The following is a 10,287-nucleotide window of genomic DNA, read 5'->3' as shown; positions in this document are numbered from 1 at the left end:
TCTTAAAGTTGTGGGAAAAAATTCAAGTAGAAAGAGTATATTTGTAGAGTCTCAAAGTTTCTATCCCAAGATGTTTACTATTTACAAAGGGGGAAAAGTAACTTCACAGTGGACAAACCCAGCATACCTTATCTTAACCATATGATCTAGGCTAACATAACAAACAAAACATGCACATCATGTACCTTCTTACAGGATGTAATGAAAAGGGCATGTCACTTCTGTGGTATTTTGTCAAAAATACATAACTTTAATCAAATAATGAGAAAACATCAGACTAACCTGATGGAGAACATTTTGCAAGATAAACAATCAGTACTCTTCAAAAGAGTCAAGGTTATGAAAGAAAAGGACAAACTGAGGAACAGTCACAGACTGAAGGAGACCAAGGAGATGTGGTGGATAGACTTTAAAGTGGTCCCCATGGTTCCCCCTTCTGATATGCATGCCTTTATGTAACCCCCTCCCGTTGAATGTGGGTGGGACCTGTGACTTGTTTATAACCAATGGAATATGGTAAAGGCAATGCGAGGTATGTGATTGTGATGATGTGCATGTGATTACACAAGATTATAGCACCTGTCTTGCAAAAGAGTCTCTCTATTGCAAGAGGAATTGGGCTTTTCCTCCCTTCAATTGTGAGGTGTCCACACTCACCCTGAGTGTGGAAGAAAGGAGGATGTGGTAGCTTTTTCTTTTTTTTTGAGACAGAGTCTCACTCTGTCACCCAGGCTGGAATGCAGTGACATGATCTTGGCTCACTGCAACCTCCACCTCCTGGGTTCAAGTGATTCTCCTGCCTCAGCCTCCTGAGTAGTTGGGATTACAGGCACCTGCCACCATGCCCGGCTAATTTTTATACTTTTAGTAGAGATGGGGTTTCACCACGTTGGCCAGGCTGGTCTCGAACTCCTGACCTCAGGTGATCCACCTGCCTTGGCCTCCCAAAGTGCTGGGATTACAGGTGTGGGCCACCACGCTCAGCCAATGTAGTAGCATTAGGTCCAACATGATTGCACACCCAGAACTAGATGTTTCCACCATCCCAAAATAGATTGTGTAAAGAGAGCCAGGCAACTGCCCCACATTGGGAGGAGGCAGAAATTTAAATGTGAGGCAGACGGGAACTCCCTATTGGCAGCAGAAACTGAAAGACAAAGCAAGAAAAGCCATTGAGCAAATGTCATCAGGCAATGGAATCCATGAGTAAGCAGAGCCTTTAGGTAAAGAAGAGAAGCGTAGACACAGCAGAAGTGAAGACCTAGAAAAATGGTATCACAAGAATGTTGGAGTGCCTGAAGCCAGAACACTTGATGCTGGATTGGCAGAGGTGCTGGTATCCAAAACCCAGCCAGTGTGTACCTCAAAAGAATCCAAGTGGACATTGCCACCACCCAGCAGGCTCTTCTCAGATCAGAAGCTCCCGTATGTCGGCAGACGTCCTTTCACATCAGCCCCACGAGACACCAATCTGATCCTTCCAAATGTGGCTCCACACACCTTGGGAAACTGTCCCACTCAGAGTGCTGTCATTTCTGCAATACTATGTCTGGAGACTTTACCTGGCTCAGGCCTTCCTTAGACTCTAGGCTGTGGCAGCTTCCAAAGTATGCCTTTGACAGCATACTTTGGAATTCATCAAATTCCACTTGAAGATATGTGAGAGCTTGCACAATAGTTTGTCTAAGGACTGTCAATTGGTGATGGATTGAGAGTCTGGTGAAGGGGATCAGAATATACCACCCCCAAATATACCACTTTGGCATAGGATTATTTTGAAGTTAAAGCAATTGAGAAATAGCAGATTCAGAAGGAACTCTCTACCCTCCCCTTTTCTGCCTAAAAGTAGGGTAAATATAACAAATTTCCATTTGTAAAAGTATCTCCCCTCCCCTCTCCCATACCAGAAGGCAGAGAACAACCTGTGTCACAGGAGCTGGTAAGTCAACACTGAGATGAGTCTGCACAAACAAACCTTACGACCATAACCCTTTTCTTCAATGAGCTTCCCCGATATATTTACCCTCCCACAATATACCACCATTAGAAGCCCAAGCCCCTTTTCCTCTGTCTTATCATTTCTCCAGAATTTATCACCCTTTGTTAAGATGATATATAAGCTCTTAGGCCTGACTGATTTGGGTTTTCACTTCTTTTCTGTGACACCTCCCTCCCTATGTGCATATAAAATAACTTTTTATTAATCTGTCATTTGTCAGTTTAAGTCACAGGCCCCAGCCCCTAAACCCAAGAGGGTATAGGAAAGGTTTTTTTCTTCCTCTACATCTGGAACCTCCCTGCCCATATTTCTTTCAGCACTACTAAAGCGTCAGAACTTTCCTCACCAGTACTCAGGAGTTTTTATCAATTATCATTGCCTTAGTGCAAACATGATAATGAAAGTAGTAAGCTGATGCCTATGCTTTCAATCAGGAGGTCACAACTTACAAAAAATATCGAATATTCATACTCTCTTATAAATTCCACACAGCCAACTGATTCTCATAGAATATTTTCCTTGATTTTTGCCAAATTCGTAGTGCATAGTCAAGCTAGGGTATAATTCAAGCATGATTTGACAAATAAGATTGCATCCTAGTCTGCTAACCCTTTTCGCAATAAATTTATTATCATTTCATCTGATATATGATCTGTTAAACTATTTTTTACCCTCATAAAAATTACATTCACTAAAGTGAGCCTCCTTTCAGCTTCTGCACTACCGTGCTGGAACTTCCCTTACTCGTTCATCAATGGCATGAGCAACTTCATTGCTGAATAATAGCTTTTGAATACTGAAAGAATATTTCCTTGATGTTTTGTGCCATTCAGGATGCAATAGCTATAACCATGACTTATTTTTCAAGTTAATCTTCATTGTTCCACTGAGAATATACTGATACGGCAAAAAACTCTAGCGATGAGTTAATTAACTGACTCATTTTACTGAATTCAGGAAGAATTCAAGAGTGATGCTTTATAGGTGTCAAATTCAGCTGTCCTTAATCCTTGGGCAGAGCTAATTTCTGCCAGGAACTATTTAATCCTGCATGAGGCTACAAACTCCTTCCTGAGACTGGTGCTAGAAGTCAGGAAAGGCCTGTGTTTGTATATGTGGTCGGCAGCCTCTGTCTGAGATGGCCTTCATTGTCCCCATCTCCTGCTGTGTCATCTTCTCCCCTTGAAAGTGGGCTGAGCTAATGACTGGCTTCTAGGGACTATAATATGGCAAAAGTGATTGGATGTCACTTCCAAGATTAGGTTATAAGAAGACTGACTTCCATCTTCCTCACTCCCTCCTCCTGTCTCCCTGGCTCCCTCTGAGGACAGCCAGCTGTTGTGTTGTGAGCTGCCCTAGGAAGAGGTCCACCAGGGAAGAAACTAATTAGTCTTCAGTCAATAGCCAGTGACAGCCTGAGGCCTACCAGTAGTCACAGAGTGAGCTTAGAAGTGGATCTTCCCTCAGTCAAACCTCCAGATGAGACCGGATGTATTAGTCTGTTCTTATACTGCTAATAAAGACATACCCGAGACTGGGTAATTTATAAAGGAAAGAGGCTTAATTGACTCACGGTTCCACATGGCTGGGGAGGCCTCACAATTATGGCAGAAGGCAAATGAAGAGTAAAATCACATCTTACATGGCAGCAGGAAAGAGAGCTTGAGCAGGGGAACTCCCCTCTATAAAACCATCAGATCTCAGACTTATTCACCACCCCAAGAACAACATGGGAAAGACCTGCTCCCATGATTCAATTACCTCCCACTGGGTCCCTCCTACAACACATGGGAATTATGGGTGCTACAATTCAAGATGAGATTTGGGTGGGGACACAGCAAAACCATATCACCAGAGTCCTGACTGACACCTTGATTGCACCCTTGTGAGAGACCTTGAGGCAGAAACACCCTGCTAAGCCTGGAACGCTGACCTTCAGAAACTTCGAGATTTTGAATGTGTGTTGTTTAAACCATTAAGTTTCTAATGCTGCAACAGATAGCTAACATGATATGTATTATTACAAATAAAATAGAATATTATTCCCTCCATTGTACAGATGAGGCAAACAACTGTTTGACTAGCTTTCCCAGGTTTGCCTAGCCCTTGTATAAAGGGGCTCAGCTGAGATTCCAACCCAGGTGCATGCTCTCAATGTCACTCTGTCTGCCGTCAATGAGTGGCCAGAAACAATAACATATTTCAGTTTTAGTCAGGGGGCCCTGATGCAATCCCTTCTGTTTCCCTTAGGACATTATGGTAATGGTTAGCAATTTACCTCATCAGATCATGTACCTCATCAGATCAGTGTACCTCAGATCCATTAAATTGCTCAACAAATGACTCTCATTTCCTTTTGGACAAGCTGTTATCTCAGTTCTCTCTACACCTGCATTCTTTGCAATTTTATTTGCAAGGTCTTTTCAGAAGGACAGCCAGTTTTTTCAAAGGCAGGTAATCCAACATTGAATGTTTCTTTTTCTGGAAGAAATTCACCAAACTCACATATTCTGAGTTATAACCCAAAGTCTTTTGTTTTGGTTTTGGTTCTTTTGAGATAGGTTCTCACTCTGTTACCCAGGCTAGAGTGCATCAACATGATCATGGTTCACAGCAGCCTCAATCTGCTGGGCTCAAGGGATCCTCCCATCTCAGTCTCCTCAGTAGCTGGGACAATAGATGCAGCTAATTTTTTTTTTTTTTTTTTTTTTTTTTTTTGTAGAGGCGGGGTCTCACAATTTTGCCCAGGCTGGTCTTAAACTTGTGGGCTCAAGCAATCCTCCCATCTCAGCTTCCCAAAGTCCTGGGATTACAGGCGTGAGCCACTGCACCTAGCCCCATATTTTTTAAGTAGTTGAAATAAATGGTATTATTTCAAACTTGCAGCATAAAAAACTGGTGCATCCCATATTTAGTGTGTGAGTAAACCTTCTAGAATAAACAGAAAAGAAGAGTGAGCACATTTGCAGAAGTGGTGATACCAACAATATTCATTCTGTCCTAAAGTGTTACTGCATTAAGAAGCACAAAAAAGGCTTTAGCAAAATGAAATTCTGATACTCCTATCTAAATCAATTGTTACCACTTCCCTGTTCAAGTTGGAATGTGAAAATTTTGTCCCTATTAAAATGAGTCAGCCGAGTTGAGAATGTTTTTTGAGCAGAACCGAAAACAACATGCTAATAAGCTGAACATGTAAGTACTTGCATCCCAAAGATGCACTTGTATGTAATAGGAGTTGTGAAATTATTACATCTAAACCTTAAAAAGCTATTATAATAGGAAGCATTTATTTATTTATTTATTTTTAAGTACAATTTCCATTTTATTTTTCTCCAGAGAATAGTCCGTCTTCGGTCTTTAAGGACTAAGCTCCTTACATGGGCTTTGGTGGGGGTCGTGGGGCAGCACCCGCAGGTCTAAATCAGGGTGGGGGTGTTCAGTCCTTGTGGGCTTCACGAGATCAATTCCTGACTACTTTGCTGTGAATTGCACAACTCACACAGTAATGTAGCTTCACATACAGCTTGGGACGCACATAGGCATCAAAGACGCTCGCTTCAGAAATGTCCCTGACTGCTGCGGCCTCCACTATGTTTTGAATGACGAATTTCTTAATGGCCTTGTCCTTGGACACGCATCGGGCACAGTTCATGCAATGAATAGGCTGCACGTGGCCACGGCCCTTTGTGGCACGACCGTTGTTCCTTCTTTTCTTTGTCATCTTGGAGGGACAGACCGGAGAGAGGGGAAGCATTTATTTTAATTCATTCGTCCCATTGCAGTTCTGGTGTGCTAGTCATACAAAATACAAATATTCCAAGAAACAATCTTAAACTGATATAGAGAGCTCTTTTCAAATAAACCTGGAAAGAAATTATCTGTGGAATTCTGTAAACTTTTTCCAGCCTAAAAAAAAGAAAAATTTCAACCTTAGCCTTAATTATCCATTCCATTCCTTAACCTACTTGGCCATGGACACCTTTCTTAGAATTCTGCTGAGAACGTACCAGCTTAACCCATCCATGATCTAATGCTTGGGTTCTTTTGCAAATACAAACTCCCACGGCGGTACAACAAAGTGAGGTTGAGTTGTTCAGATTAATTTGTTGTTTGAGGCCCAGTGCTTAGTTGGCTAAGTCAAGACAATAAAGCTAATGCACATAGCACTTAATACTCTTCTGAGTACCTTACATATATTAACTAATTTAACCTTCATAACAACTATGAAGCAGGTAATATTGCTATTCCCATTTTATAGAAGAGGATATGAGGCACAAACAGTGTAAGTACCTACTAAGTAAAATGGCAGAGTAGGATTCAAACCCAGAGAGTCTGGCTCTATAGTCCACATTTGTAACCACTATGCATGCTACCCCTCCCATGTCTGTGCATGCAATTAAAAAAAAACTTATTAGACAGAATAAAATGTTCATTAACTTGGAGTTATTAGTAGAAAAGTCATTCTGTGTAGGAGGAGATCAAATGGCTTTAGAAGAGTATATCTATTTTTAAAATTTTAATGATTTAAAATAAATTGACTTTTTTTTTTCAAATCCCTCCAACAACAGGAACTAACTGCTAGCTTCTGAACTATATTCACAGATTGAGAACCTGCTAGGAAGACGTATTTGCATTCATTAGCTCTGTCCACACATGTTCACCTGGTGAACTTCATAAACAACTTGTTTTTTAAAGTAGGTTAATGAGTCCATGAAAGCATGTTCATAATGTCAATTGGCTTAGCAAACTCTTTATTGGAGAAAATGCTTTTGCAGTAATATCTTGAGCCTTGCCCAGGTTGAAAAAAATCAGAAATTTCATATCAGTTGAGTCCAAAGGCAGAAGCTTGATATCAAAAAACACACATCAGAGAATTTTCTTGACCAGGTTTCTTTCCTTGTTGGCATCAAAAGAATGGAGAATAGACTAAGTATTATTTTCAGATCTTAAATCAACTCTTCCTCCTATTGGCCAGGATAATTTGAGTTCTTTAAATAGATTCCTACAGTTTCAACCGAAACTCTGTAAATGGTAAAATCTCAGCAAACACATGTCCTTTTCAGCCCTGCCACTGCCTGTGGTAGAAGAATGGTGTGACGGTTATTAGGTGTCAACTTGATTAGACTGAAGAATACCTAGATGGCTGGTAAAGTATTGTTGCTGAGTGTGTCTGTGAGGGTGTTGTCAGCAGAGATTGACAGTCGAGTTGGTGGACTGGAAGAGGAAGACCCACCCTCAATGTGAGTGGGCACCATACAATCAGCCGCCAGCATGGCTAGAACAAAGCAGGCAGAAGAATATGGGATAACCTTGCTGGCTGAGTCTTCTGGCTTCCTTCTGATCCTCGTGCCCTTGGATATCAGACTCCAGGTCCTTTGGTCTTTGGACTCTGGGACTTAGACTAGTGGTTTCCCGGGGGCTCTTGGGGCTTTGGCCACAGACTGAAGGCTGCACTATCAGCTTGCCTGGTTTTGAGGCTTTTGGACTTGGACTGATCCACTACTGGCTTCTCTCTTCCTCAGCTTGCAGATGGCCTATTGTGGGACTTTGCCTTGTAATCATGTGAGCCAATTTTCCCTAACAAACTCCCTTTTGTGTGTGTGTGTGTGTGTGTGTGCGTATGTCAGTTGAGTCCAAAGGCAGGAGCTTGATATCAAAAAACACACATCAGAGCATTTTCTTGACCAGGTTTCTTTCCTTGTTGGCATCAAAAGAATGGAGAATAGACTAAGTATTATTTTCAGATCATAAATAAACTCTCCCTCCTATTGGCCAGGATAATTTGAGTTCTTTAAATAGATTGCTACAGTTTCAACCAAAACTCTGTAAATGGTAAAAACTTAGCAAACACATGTCCTTTCCATCCATTTTAAGGATGGATTTCTTTAGTTGGTGTTGGGGTTTCTGGAGTTGGCTCTTTAATCTGATTAGACCTAAAAGTGCTAAGGACTCTACTTCTAATAGTATGGAGAACACTGATAGTTCTTGGTGTGGTTTAGAATTGTGAAAAATAAATGCATTTTATACTTCTGATTCACTGCTCCTCAGAGTCAAGGGGTTTAGTGACTCTATACACAATAACTTTGAACATTTGCAGAGAACCAAGGAATATAATGAAATTGGTTGGTTGTTCCTAAGTTCACTGGACAAGTGCTGAAAAAAAAGGATGAGCTCAGGAATTCTATCTTCTGGCCTCAGAAGCACATATGTAGCCTCAAATCTACTATGATTGCCCTGGGTGAGAGTCTTATCTTCTGCAGACAAAGGGCTGAAATTGCTGAGAATCAGACACAAGGCCTACAGCAAAAGGTTCATGCTTAGCCTTACCAGGTGTCTACTGTTAAAATAAGGGCATTGGTAGGGAAGGAATGAGACCCTGTAACTTGGGACAGGGATGTGTGGGAAGACTTTGATGAATTTGGGGGCACTGAGCTCCTAAATTCTAATAAGCCTTTTTTTGCCAGAGGAGATGGCCTCCTCACTCACAGTGGTGGCAACATCCCCTCCCCGGCCCAGGCTGCTATCAGCCTTTCTACATTTGTCTGAAGAGATTAACCCTGCATTGCTTGAGGAAACAGTGATGGTCCCCCTGAGGCAGTTGCCAGGCAAGACAATGCTGCTTCTCCTCAGGACCCAGCCCCAACACCCACTCTTTGCTTCTATGGCAGTAACTAGACTCAAGTGCCAGCAGGTCCCTAGAGGTAAAGTTCAGAGTGTGACCCATGAGGAAAGAACTACTTGAGTTCTCTAATTTATAGAAGCAGAAATCTGGAGAATACGTGTGGGAATGGACATTAAAGGTATGGGATAATGATGTGAGGACTAAGTTCTATTTTTTTTATCTTGCCCAAATTCCTATCTAAGGGGTCTGGGGAGTCATGCCCTAACAACCATAAATTCTCATCGGATGGATTTTATTTAACCCTATATATGGTAACTTACTTTCCAACCTGACTCTGGCATAACATCATGAGACAAGGAAGAAAATAAAAATATTTTACCCCAAAACATGTTTTTTTGCTATATCCTGAAATGGCCCTGCCAAGCTGTCTTTTGTGGGGGGAAATTGGCATCTATAAGAATCCCTGTTAACATAACTAGATCTTTTTCTTCCAGGCCCTCCCAATCCTAAAGAGATTAACTAAAAGTCAACACCTTTCAAAGATCTGAATAGGAGAAGCATTTGTCATCTATTGTCTCTAAGGGCAGCCACTGTAAGACTTCAAAAGAACCTTGGTCTTCACAATCTTTTATCTTAACCTGAACATTTTCTTTCTATTGATCCCAGGTCTTTTTAGACAAACTCAACCAGTTGTCAACCAGAAAATGTTTAAATTTACCTAGGGCCTGGAAGCCGTGCACCACCCCCCCACCCCTCAACCCTCCCACCCTCACTCACTTTTGAGTTGTCCCACCTTTCTGGACCAACCCAGTGTATTTCTTAAATGTATTTTATGTCTCATGCCTCCCTAAAATGTATAAACCAAACTGCACTCCAACCACCTTGGATACATACTCTCAGGACCTCCTGAGGCCTGTGTCATGTGCCATGGTCACTCATATTTGGCTCAGAATAAAACTCTTCAAATATTTTCCAGAATTTGACTCTTTTCATTGACAGGTGGAAGGAACGTAAAGTTGGATCAGGCTGGATTTATTAATATGGGCCCACTAAGCAGAGATTCTGCATTTAATGCTACAGCTTGGGGAGTTAGAAAAAGGTTTCTAATAGGACTGCAGTGGTGTGATCTTGGCTCACTGCAACCTCTGCCTCCCAGGTTCAAGCGATTCTCCTCCCTCAGCCTCCCAGATAGCTGGGACTACAAGCACACGCCACCATGCCTGGCTAATTTTTGTATTTTTAGTAGAGATTCACCACGTTGGCCAGGCTGGTCTTGAACTCTTGACCTTGTGATCCCCCTGCCTCCACCTCCCAAAGTGCTGGGATTACAGGCATGAGTCACTGCGCCTGGCCTCAACTCTTTTATTTGGCTTATGCAGAAGACATATGGATCTGGAGAATGACATTGGACTATCATAAGCTTAACGAAGTGGTGACTCCAATTGCAGCTGCTATACTAGATGTGGTTCATTGCTTGAGCAAATTAACACATCTCCTGGTACCTGGTAACTTTTTCTTTACTCCTCTCCATAAGGCCCACCAGAGGCAATTTGCCTCTTACTCCTGTCCATAAGGCCTACCAGAGGCAATTTGCCTTCAGCCAGCAAGGCCAGCAATGTCTTGCTCACAGAGATTTTGATCACTTTTCCCTTCCACAAGATAT

General features: G+C 41.9%; 1 pseudogene; it reads right to left on the bottom strand.

Annotated features, from left to right (window-relative positions):
• Positions 1-5,375: 5,375 nt before the first annotated feature.
• On the bottom strand, positions 5,376-5,725 carry LOC466139 (small ribosomal subunit protein eS26-like; annotated as a pseudogene).
• Positions 5,726-10,287: the final 4,562 nt, after the last annotated feature.

Source organism: Pan troglodytes, chromosome 8 (assembly GCF_028858775.2).
Source record: "Pan troglodytes isolate AG18354 chromosome 8, NHGRI_mPanTro3-v2.0_pri, whole genome shotgun sequence".
In the NCBI taxonomy this organism is placed as follows: Eukaryota; Metazoa; Chordata; class Mammalia; order Primates; family Hominidae; genus Pan; species Pan troglodytes.
Note: the sequence above shows the minus strand (reverse complement) of the source record. Positions and strands in the feature narration are given on the sequence as shown.